Source organism: Castor canadensis, chromosome 11, assembly GCF_047511655.1.
Source record: "Castor canadensis chromosome 11, mCasCan1.hap1v2, whole genome shotgun sequence".
Classification (NCBI taxonomy): Eukaryota; Metazoa; Chordata; class Mammalia; order Rodentia; family Castoridae; genus Castor; species Castor canadensis.
This window is the reverse complement of record NC_133396.1, coordinates 112,649,660-112,662,422: the sequence shown is the minus strand read 5'-3', so window position 1 is coordinate 112,662,422 and position 12,763 is coordinate 112,649,660.

Genomic DNA, 12,763 nt, shown 5'->3' with positions numbered 1-12,763 from the left:
CGCCTTTCACCCATATTCAACTGCAATTATCCCAAGAGCTCTGTCTACCATCTCTTGGATATTTTGCTACTTTTTAGAGTGTTTTCAGTTTCAAGTAAGTAGATAATTAAATAATAAAGGTTGGCATGTTAAGAACATTTTCATGATCTCAAGAAACAGAGATGTGGTTCCCTGAACCAGTTAACTCAGAGGCAAGATGAGCTCAAGGATCCAGAAGTCTCCACTTTTGTGTTTCATCATGTCAACACAAAGCCTTTCATGCTCAGTCTTATTTTTTCATGGGCTCAAGGCGGCTGCCATGACTGCTGTATGATGGTTATGGACATCAATTTGATTGGACTGATGCCTAGAAAATTGATAAGCACAATGTTGGGTGTGTGTGTCAAGGTGTTCCAGAGAAAACTGACATGTGGATCACTAAATTGAGAGGGGAAGACTTGCCCTGAACCTTGGCGGCACCATCTGATAGTCTGGAGGCCCAAAAAGTGGAAGGAAACAGAAACTTGCACAACACAAACTCACTTCTTGAGTTCTTGTTGCTGTCATTTATAGTGTCAGACTCTGGATTTTTCAGCTGTTGAACACAGATTTGTACTAGCAACTTTCCAGGGCACTTCTAATCCTCCAACCACATACTGGGGCTACATCCTTGGTCCCTTCTGTTCTAAGACTCTCAGCTTCCTCGACTGAGCAGTTACTGGTTTCTCCTGTTCTCCAGCTGTAGGCAGCTATTGTGAGACTCTCCAGTCTCGGATCCCATGAGCCAATATGATAAATTTCCTCATAGTTACATATGCATTCTATTAGTTCTATTTCTCTAGAGACCCCTAACTCATGCTGCTTCATACACCACATGCTCATATCGTGGTGATGAGATTTCCACCCCAGAATCTTCCCAGCGGTTTGTCTCCTCAGGACCTTTTGGCAAAGACTGGGTTCCATGTTTGTGCTTCAGTAGCAAGGGAAGTTGGAGAAATGGAGTCTCTGGCATTTTCAGTTTTTCCTGTAGGAGGCTATCTCTCCTAGCATGGACAACAGATAGCACCTAGTGCCCTCCACTCAGTAGAGTTCACTGCATTTTGAAATGGGGCACTTCCAGTAACAGTATCACACAGATATTTCAATACCATGTGAATCAATGAACTAAGCTTTACTGGAGTGTAACTGACTTCTATCCACTGTTGAGAGAAAAGTCATTTCATGTAATAGCAATTACTGTTCACTGGGATGGTAGGTAGACAATGTACAGGATCAATACAAAGCCTTATCCCAAGTTGTGAAACCAATTATAACAAGGGCAACCTGATGCTGGGTCAGGAAATCAACAATTGTTTTTAACTCAATCTGGATTTCCTCGATTCTGTTACTATCTTTATTTTACAGGACACTGGCGGTAAAGAAAGGTCTCTAGGCTCCTTTATCACATGAATTGAGTTGATGAATTTTGACATATGGTGCCTCAGCCTTTATTCTGAAAGAATGTGATGTGGGAGAACAAACTTACTCTCAAAATCTTACAAAGTTATCCATGCCTTTCTTATGGTTTTCCAATAATAAGGATCTAGATTGTATTTATTTTCCAAGGTTATAGGTTTTCTCTTATGCATATTTGTTACTCCAGAGACTAAGCCAGGGGTCGGAAGTGTTTTATAACAATTGAGACCACATCTGGTTTTTCCAAGCATCTCAGTCAATTCTAGAACCAAAATAACAGGTGCTAATATTTGAGGTCAGTTAATTTTTTGTATCTTCTTTGGCTTTGTGTAGACAACAATATCATCTACAAATAAAGAAAATCTTGTTTCTTCTTTTCTAGCCTTTGTGTAGTTTATATCTTCTTGTCTTGGTGTACTGTCTCCTCTAACTTCAAATAAAATATTGAATAGCAATGGTGTGTGCACACACATTTGCTTAGTTTCCAATCTTAGGGGCAAAGAATTCTTTCTTCCAACATTGGGCATAATGTTGACTTGTTTTCATAGATTCTCTTTCGTAGGTTGAAGAAGTTCACTCTACTAGTTCTCTGGGAATTTTTCATCATGAATTGGTATTTAATGTCACCCAATTCTTTGTGTCTATTGAGATGATCATTTAGTTTTTCTTACTCAATGTGTTGACATTGTGTAGTGATTCATTGATTAATGAATTTTCAATCAACCTTGCATTCCCAGAAAAATCTCATTTAGTCATGATGTGCTATCCTTTATAATATATATATATTGCTGGACTTAATTAGCTAACATTTTATTATTTATTTTTGCATCTATGTTTATGAGCAATATATATGGATTGTTTTCTTGTAATGCATTGTCTGGGTTTGGTACCAGAGAGATATAGACCCATAGAAAAATTGGCAAATAGTCCATCTTCAGTATTCCACAAAACTTCATGAAGAAATTTTAGGGAGGATTCCAAGATGGTGGACAGAGGTAGGAAGCAGAAAGCGAGCCTCCTATAGTGAAATCTTGGAGAGAAGCTGGAGACACACTTTGCAGGCATAATCACTGAAAAAAGGCATAATTCTGACCCCTCCACACCTCCAGCCGGCGCAGAGAATCTCCACTCCACGTTAAATGGAGAAACGAGGAGGGCCCCAGGGGCCACCAGTGACTGGCACCCACTGGGAAGACGTGGACCAGGTGAGCTTTGTGGTACCACAGTACTCCTACAGACAAGCCTGGGCCAGAGCAGCATAGCCCCCTGGACAGACTGACCTCCACCCAGGGAAAAAAAAGAGAAACTGAGTAATAAGCAATAAGAACAATTAAGACATGCTGGAAAGAGGGTGGGGTGCCCTGAGTGCTGAAGATTGGGGGAAGGGAATCCTTCCCAGGACTGTAAATAAACAAGCCAGGCAGGCCGGAGAGCCTCTGGTGGGAGTGGGGCACGCACCCAGAAACCAGGAGCTGGGAAGCTTGTGAGAGTGGTGGAGGGAGAAAAACTCCACAGGAGAGGAGGGAAGACCCACTTCCCATGTGAACTGTAAATAAACATGGAGGCTGGCAGGAGCAGCAGCACCGCCCAGTAAGCAGGAGCAAGAAAGCTTGTGAAAGTGGAGGTGGGAGGAAAACGGCACAGGAGAGGGGGGAAGACCCACCTCCCACACAAACTGTAAATAAACACGCAGGCCTGACAACGTGGGAGCAGTGTCACCTTTCCCAGTGCTTGGAAAGGGGAAAGCCTGTAGCAGAGGCTCCCGCACAGGAGAACTCTGAACAAAAAAAGCCTGTGGGACCAGGTGAGTGCTAAGCTCACCCCAGAGATCTGCATAAGTAATGCCTCCAGCTACAGCAGGCTGAGGAACAGCAGGCAGGCAAGCCACAGTTGCAGATACCACTCTCAGAACTGTCTCCAGACGCTTTTTTTTCTTTTTCTCAATACCTTTGATGAGAGAACAACCGAATTACACCTGCAAGCCGAAAAACTTACTGAAACTGTATTGCATTTGAATTTGGGACACTTGGTGGGACTTTGTGTGTGTGTGTGTGTGTGTGTGTGTGTGTGTGTGTGTGTGTGTGTGAGTATGTAGTTTTGTTCTACTTTATGCATCCCCTTTGATGAGACAACTACAGAACAACATCTGAGGCACCAACTCCAGGACTGGAGATTGAGACGGACACCCAAATTATTAAGACTGAAACTGCATTGCATATAAACTCGGAAGTTTTTTGGTTTTTTTGTTTTGTTTTTTTTTTTAATTTTCTATTTTCCATTTTATTTTAATTCATTTATATATATAGATATTTCTTTCATTTACTTATTTTTTATTTTTTTATCTTTGATTTTCAATCCTCTCTCTGTCTCTCTAAAGTATGTTCAGCTTACTGTCGATTAGTGCACTAAAGCTCCCTGTTTATACCTTTGAAACTTTCTTGTCTGATACCTTGTTCTGCTTTCTCCCTCTTGTCTGTACATTTGTTTTCCCCTTTTCTTTAACTTCTTGCTTTCCATCTCAGCTCACCCTTCCATTCTAAATATTACCATTGTTATTATTACAAGTTAGAAAATACTTAATTGCACACAGTACATGGACAGTAACAACACCAAAGACAATGACGGGAAGACAGAAAAAACAGGGAAACCAGTTTCCCCACAGCAAAAAATTAGTACAGGAACCAGAGGGGAATGAAGAGAACAGAAACTCAGATCCAGACTCCAACAAAATGAAGATAAACTATGCCAAAGGACCCAATGAAGCCCTCAAGAATAATTTAAAAGAAGACATACTACAAGTACTCAATGAGAATTTTATAGAGCTGATACTGGACAGGTCAACCAAAATGTACAGGAGACACTCAAGAAATTCCAAGACAACAAAAATAGAGAATTTGAAAAAGCAAAAGAAGAAATAAAGGAAACCATGGAAGCACTGTATAAACACCAAAGTGAAAGAGAGAACACAATGAATAAACGGATAAATGAACTCAGGACAAAAATAGACATTAAAGAGGAAAACTGCCAGGATATGGAAAACCTCAGAAAAAAGAACGAAACAGAACTGCAAAACAAAACGGAAGGCCAATCCAGCAGAATAGAACAAACAGAAGACAGAATCTCAGAACTTGAAGATGAAATGGTAATTAAAGGAAAAACCGAAGAACTATTAATTAAACAACTCAAGACCGGTGAAAAGAAAATGCAAGAACTCACCGACTCCATCAAAAGACCAAACTTGAGAATCATGGGCATCAAAGAAGGAGAAGAGGTGCAAGCGAAGGGAATGCATAATATATTCAACAAAATAATAACGGAAAATTTCCCAAATCTAGAGAAAGATATGCCCATACAAATGCAAGAGGCCTCCAGGACACCAAACAGACCAGATCAAAATAGAACTACTCCACGACATATCATCATTAAAACAACAAGTTCAGAAACTAAGGAAAGAATATTGAAGGCTGCAAGAGAGAAAAAACAAGTAACATACAAAGGTAAACCCATCAAAATCACAGCAGACTTCTCAACAGAAACATTAAAAGCAAGAAGAGCGTGGGGTGAGATCTTCTGGGCAGTGAATGAAAATAACTTCAACCCCAGGATACTCTACCCAGCAAAACTGTCATTCAAAATAGATGGAGCAATAAAAGTCTTCCATGATAAGCAGAAACTAAAACAATATGTGACCACAAAGCCACCATTACAAAAGATTCTGCAAGGGATTCTGCACACAAAAAGTGACACCCAACTTAACCATGAAAAGGCAGGCAGCACCAAACCACAGGAAAAGAAAAAGCAAGACAGTAGAGAGTAACATCAAGTTAGGTACACACAATCAAACTTTCAAACAACTAAGACAACTAAGTGGCAGGAATCACCACATACCTATCAGTACTAATGCTTAATGTTAATGGACTTAATTCACCCATCAAAAGATACCGTTTGACAAAATGGATTAAAAAAGAAGATTCAACAATTTGTTGCTTACAACAGACTCATCTCACTGACAGAAATAAGCATATGCTTAGGATGAAAGGCTGGAAGAAGATTTACCAAGCCAATGGCCCCCGAAAATAGGCAGGAGTAGCAAAACTTATCTCTGACAAAGTAGACTTCAAACCTACATTGATCAAATGAGATAAAGAAGGACATTCCATACTAATAAAAGGGGAAATAGACCAAAAGGAAATAATAATCATCAATCTGTATGCACCCAATGTCAATGCACCCAATTTCATGAAACATACCCTGAAAGGCCTAAAAACATATATAAACACCACCACAGTGGTTCTGGGAGACTTTAACACCCCATTATCATCAATAGATAGGTCATCCAAACAAAAAATCAATAAAGAAATCCAAGATCTAAAACATGCAATACATCAAATGGACCTAGTAGATGTCTACAGAACATTTCATCAAACCTCTACACAATATACATTCTTCTCAGCAGCCCATGGAACCTTCTCCAAAATAGATCATATCCTAGGGCACAAAGCAAGCCTCAGCAAATATAAGAAAATAGAAATAATACCGTGCATACTATCTGACCACAATGCAGTAAAAGTAGAACTCAACAACAAAAGTAAAGACAAAAAACATGCAAACAGCTGGAAACTAAATAACTCATTACTTAATGAAGAATGGATCATCGATGCAATAAAAGAGGAAATTAAAAAGTTCCTGGAAGTCAATGAAAATGAAAACACAACCTACCGGAACCTATGGGACACAGCTAAGGCAGTCTTGAGAGGAAAGTTTATAGCCATGAGTGCATATATTAAAAAGACTGAAAGGTCCCAAATCAATGACCTAATGATACATCTCAAACTCCTAGAAAAACAAGAACAAGCAAATCCCAAAACAAATAGAAGGAGAGAAATAATAAAAATAAGAGCTGAAATCAATGAAATAGAAACCAAAAAAACCATACAAAGAATTAATGAAACAAAAAGTTGGTTCTTTGAAAAAATAAACAAGATCAACAGACCCCTGGCAAACATGACTAAAATGAGGAGAGAAAAAACCCAAATTAGTAGAATCAGGAATGCAAAAGGGGAGATAACAACAAACACCATGGAATCCAGGAAATCATCACAGACTACTTTGAGAACCTATATTCAAATAAACTTGAAAATCTTAAAGAAATGGACAGATTTCTAGATACATATGATCATCCAAAACTGAACCAAGAGGAAATTAACCACCTGAATAGACCTATAACACAAAATGAAATTGAAGCAGCAATCAAGAGTCTCCCCAAAAAGAAAAGTCCAGGACCTGATGGATTCTCTGCTGAATTCTATCAGACCTTTAAAGAAGAACTGACACCAACCCTCCTTAAACTGTTCCATGAAATAGAAAGGGAAGGAAAACTGCCAAACAGATCTTATGAAGCCAGTATTACACTTATCCCAAAACCAGGCAAAGACACCTCCCAAAAGGAAAACTATAGGCCAATCTCCTTAATGAACATTCATGCAAGAATCCTCAACAAAATAATGGCAAACCGAATTCAGCAACACATCAAAAAGATTATTCACCATGACCAAGTAGGCTTCATCCCAGGGATGCAGGGGTGGTTCAACATACGAAAATCAATAAACGTAATAAACCACATTAACAGAAGCAAAGACAAAAACCACTTGATCATCTCAATAGATGCAGAAAAAGCCTTTGATAAGATCCAACATCATTTCATGATAAAAGCTCTAAGAAAACTAGGAATAGAAGGAAAGTTCCTCAACATTATAAAAGCTATATATGATAAACCTACAGCCAGCATTATATTTAATGGAGAAAAGCTGAAACCATTCCCTCTAAAATCAGGAACCAGACAAGGATGCCCACTATCTCCACTCCTATTCAACATCGTACTGGAATTCCTAGCCAGAGCAATTAGGCAAGAAGAAGGAATAAAAGGAATACAAATAGGTAAAGAAACTGTCAAAATATCCCTATTTGCAGACGACATGATCCTATACCTTAAAGACCCAAAAAACTCTACTCAGAAGCTTCTAGACATCATCAATAGCTATAGCAAGGTAGCAGGATATAAAATCAACATAGAAAAATCATTAGCATTTCTATACACTAACAATGAGCAAACGGAAAAAGAATGTATGAAAACAATTCCATTTACAATAGCCTCAAACAAAATCAAATACCTAGGTGTAAACCTAACAAAAGATGTGAAAGACCTCTACAAGGAAAACTATACACTTCTGAAGAAAGAGATTGAGGAAGACGATAGAAAGTGGAGAGATCTCCCCATGCTCATGGATTGGTCGAATCAACATAGTAAAAATGTTGATACTCCCAAAAGTAATCTACATGTTTAATGCAATTCCCATCAAAATTCCAATGACATTCATTAAAGAGATTGAAAAATCTACTGTTAAATTTATATGGAAACACAAGAGGCCACGAATAGCCAAGGCAATACTCAGTCAAAAGAACAATGCAGGAGGTATTACAATACTTGACTTCAAACTATATTACAAAGCAATAACAATAAAAACAGCATGGTACTGGCACAAAAACAGATATGAAGACCAGTGGAACAGAATAGAGGACCCAGATATGAAGCCACACAACTATAACCAACTTATCTTTGACAAAGGAGCTAAAAATATACGATGGAGAAAAAGCAGCCTCTTCAACAAAAACTGCTGGGAAAACTGTTAGTGGTCTGCAAAAAACTGAAACTAGATCCATGTATATCACCCTATACCAAGATTAACTCAAAATGGATCAAGGATCTTAATATCAGACCACAAACTCTAAAGTTGATACAGGAAAGAGTAGGAAATACTCTGGAATTAGTAGGTATAGGTAAGAACTTTCTCAACGAAACCCCAGCAGCACAGCAACTAAGAGATAGCATAGATAAATGGGACCTCATAAAGCTAAAAAGCTTCTGTTCTTCAAAAGAAATGGTCTCTAAACTGAAGAGAACACCCACAGAGTGGGAGAAAATATTTGCCAACTATGCATCAGACAAAGGACTGATAACCAGAATATATAGGGAGCTTAAAAAACTAAATTCTCCCAAAACTAATGAACCAATAAAGAAATGGGCAAGTGAACTAAACAGAACTTTCTCAAAAGAAGAAATTCAAATGGCCAGAAAATACATGAAAAAATGCTCACCATCTCTAGCAATAAAGGAAATGTAAATTAAAACCACACTAAGATTCCACCTCACCCCTGTTAGAATAGCCATCATCAGCAACACCACCACCAACAGGTGTTGGCGAGGATGCGGGGAAAAAGGAACCCTCTTACACTGTTGGTGGGAATGTAGACTAGTACAACCACTCTGGAAAAAAATTTGGAGGCTACTTAAAAATCTAGACATTGATCTACCATTTGATCCAGCAATACCACTCTTGGGGATATACCCAAAAGACTGTGACACAGGTTACTCCAGAGGCACCTGCACACCCATGTTTATTGCGGCACTATTCACAATAGCCAAGTTATGGAAACAGCCAAGATGTCCCACCATTGACGAATGGATTAAGAAAATGTGGTATCTATACACAATGGAATTTTATGCAGCCATGAAGAAGAATGAAATGTTATCATTCGCTGGTAAATGGATGGAATTGGAGAACATCATTCTGAGTGAGGTTAGCCTGGCCCAAAAGACCAAAAATTGTATGTTCTCTCTCATATGTGGACATTAGATCAAGGGCAAACACAACAAGGGGATTGGACTATGAGCACATGATAAAAGCGAGAGCACACAAGCAAGGGGTGAGGATAGGTAAGACACCTAAAAACTAGCTAGCATTTGTTGCCCTTAATGCAGAGAAACTAAAGCAGATACCTTAAAAGCAACTGAGGCCAATAGGAAAAGGGGACCAGGTACTAGAGAAAAGGTTAGATCAAAAAGAATTAACCTAGAATTTAACACCCACGCACAGGAAATCAATGTGAGTCAATGCCCTGTATAGCTATCCTTATCTCAACCAGCAAAACCCCTTGTTCCTTCCTATTATTGCTTATACTCTCTCTACAACAAAATTAGAAATAAGGGCAAAATAGTTTCTGCTGGGTATTGAGTGGGGGGGAGAGGGAGGGGACGGAGTGGGTGGTAAGGGAGGGGGTGGGGGCAGGGGGTAGAAATGAACCAAGCCTTGTATGCACACATGAATAATAAAAGAAAAAGGAAAAAAAAAGAAATTTTATTTTTTCTTCTTTAAATGTTGGAAGAAATTCACCATTAATTTAGGTGAGGCTAAAATTTTCTTTGTGGGAAATATTTAAACTATAAGTTGAATTTCTTTGATACAGGACTACTCAGGTTATCTATTTCTTCTTGATTATACTTAGTAATATAATTTCTGTCTTTCAAGTAATTTGTTCATCTAAGTTATCTAATTTACAGACACAGAGTTATTCATAGAATTCCTTTCATTGTTATACCTATGAGGAAAATATGATGCCCCCTCTTTTGTTATTGATATTGTAATATCTGGGTTTTTTTCTTGGTCAGTTTGAGTAGAGACTTATTCTTTTTATATATTTGTCTTCTTGTTGATCTTCCCTATTGGTTACCATTTTTAATTTCACTAATTTTTATTCTATCTTTCTGCTTACTTTCAGTTTGTACTTCTTTTCTAGTTTCTTAAGGTGAAAGTTTAGACTGCTGATTTGTATCTTTCTTGTTTTCTCTTATGAGCAGTTAATGCTATAAAATTTCTACCCATGTGCTGCCTTAACTACATCCCACAAATTTTCTTATGTTGTATTTTCTTTTGGCTCTTTTTCAGCTTTATCCTGTGTTTTCATTTTCAAATCAAAATATTTTCTAGCTTCATTGACAACTTTCTTTTTGATCCATATTATTAGAATTTTTTAAGTTTCCAATTACTTAGAAATTATCAAAATATCTTTTTGTCATTGATTTCTACTGCAATTCCATTGGGGTCAGAGAATGTATTTTTGATTATTTTAATTCTCTTAAATTTGTTAAAATTTATTTCATGCCCATAATATTATTCATTATACCTCATGGTCACCTAAAAATGATGTGTACTCAGGATTTGGGATGGAAGAGAAGGAGTTTTCTATAAGTATCAATAAGGTCAGGTTGGTTGAAGGTGATGCTCAAGTTCTCCATCATTTTCAAATGCTATCTCCTAGCATCAATTACTAAGAGAAGAGTACTGAAGCTGCCAGCTATTGTTGTGGATGTGTCTATTTTCCCTCATGTATTTTGGAGATTTACTGCTTCATGCACATACATTTAAGATTTTTTTATCTTATTGATGAGTTTTTCTCTTTAGTATGACGTGATAATCCTCTTTATTTCTAGTAATATTTCTTGTTCAAAAGTCTGCTTTGTCTGCTATTAATAAAACCACTCCAACTTTCTTTTTAGTGTTAGCCTATAATAACTCTTTTGATCATTTTGCTATTAATATTTCTATATGTCAATTTTTCAAGTGTGTTTTTTATAGGCAGCATAAAGTTGAGTCTTGTGTAATTATCCTTTGATTTTTAATAGTGGTATTGAGATCATTGATAGCATGAAGATTATTACTAACATGTCTTTGATGCAACCCATCTTAGTTCCTTTTCCCTTCTCTATTTTTAGATTAATTAGCATTTTTAGGATTCCATTTTATATCCATCATTGGCTTACTAATCATCCCTCTTTTTTAAATGTTTAAATGGTTGCTGTAGCATGTACAATATGCAATTTTAATGTAGGAAAATCTGTTTTCATATTATGCAAATTCATGTTTATTGTAAGAAACTTACAATACATTCCTAATTCCTTTCTCCTAATTTTTACACTATTGTTATGATTCATTTTATTTCACATATTATAATTCCCACAATACTGTTATTTTTTTAGACAGTTAATCACATTTTAGAATGGTTAAAACTGAGAAATAAAATAACTTTTACATTTATCTTTACTTTTATCATTTATTTCTTTATGTATATAAAGAAAATTTTCTCTGTTACCACATTCATTTTTTTTCTGAAGAATTCTTTAATAACAGTTCCTATAGCACAGGACTTTTAGCAAGGAATTCTTTTCCTTTTGTTTGTCAGAAAGAGTATTTATTTAATCTTCATTTTTTTAAAGATATTTTTGCTGAACACAGAGCTCCTTATCTGGAGAAGATGAGTATGGGTTTGGCTTTTAGTACAGTTACCTTCAGCAGACCTGGGGCTTTAAGTTCTTCTGGATGTGAGCTGCCACTGCCTGTGTTTATGGGGAGCTGGAGTACCTGGGTTCTTCTCAGTATTAGTGCTTCACCTTCCACTTTGCATCCCTAGATACTTGCCTTACAGAGAGCATCTCTCCATGCTCATGTTTATGTACCAGTACTGCTTGGTACTCTTTGCTATGCCATGATGGGAGAAGGGGGTTTATATGTTTTTCTGATCTAGCCTCAGTCTTAAGGAAGCATTATGATCCAGAGTCTAGGAGTAAGAATTTTTGGTATCTTTGCCTTTCCTCCCTGTGTCTAGTTTTTCTTAGCAGTCATATCCTGCCTGTATCTATCTCTGTAATGACTACTTGCCTGCTTTACTCTTGATCCACTAATTTCCTCTTTATTATATTAACACTCCATATCATTCATGCTGGTCTTAAACATTCTTATTTCTTCATCATACTGATCATCTGCTCTCCTTTTCACCCTTCCACAGCTAGATTTGACTTATGACCATTGGAAGTTGTCATTCTGTAAGAAAATTTCCCTAACTATCATCTCTCCTATACAACTAGTCTCCAAGGTACAAATCAAGTCTCCATGGACCACAAGTCCACATCTTTTACATTAAAAATCATGATGAAATAGAAAAACTTAACTGACCAATAATGAATAATAAGATTAAATCTGTAATAAAAACAAATCCCATAAAAAAAAAACCTAGTCCAGATGACTTCACTGCTGAATTCTACCAAACATTTAAAAAATTGTTAGCAGTTATTCTCAAATTATTACAAAATATATTGAAGAGGAAGGGATTCTTCCAAAGTCATTATATAAGACTAGAATTATCTTGATACCTAAACAAAGATACACACACACACACACACACACACACACACACACACACAGAGGAAGCTACAGACCAATATCCCTGATAAATACAGAGGCAAAAATCCTTAATAAAATATTAGTAAACTGAATCTCAGCACATGAAAAAGACTATTCATCAACTCATGATTATTCAACAGCCAATGTTCATGGATTTGAAACACCAATATTGTTACAATGTCCATACTATCCAAGGTGATCTACAGAGCCAATGCAATCTCTTTCAGAGTACCAACTATTTTCTTCGTAGAACT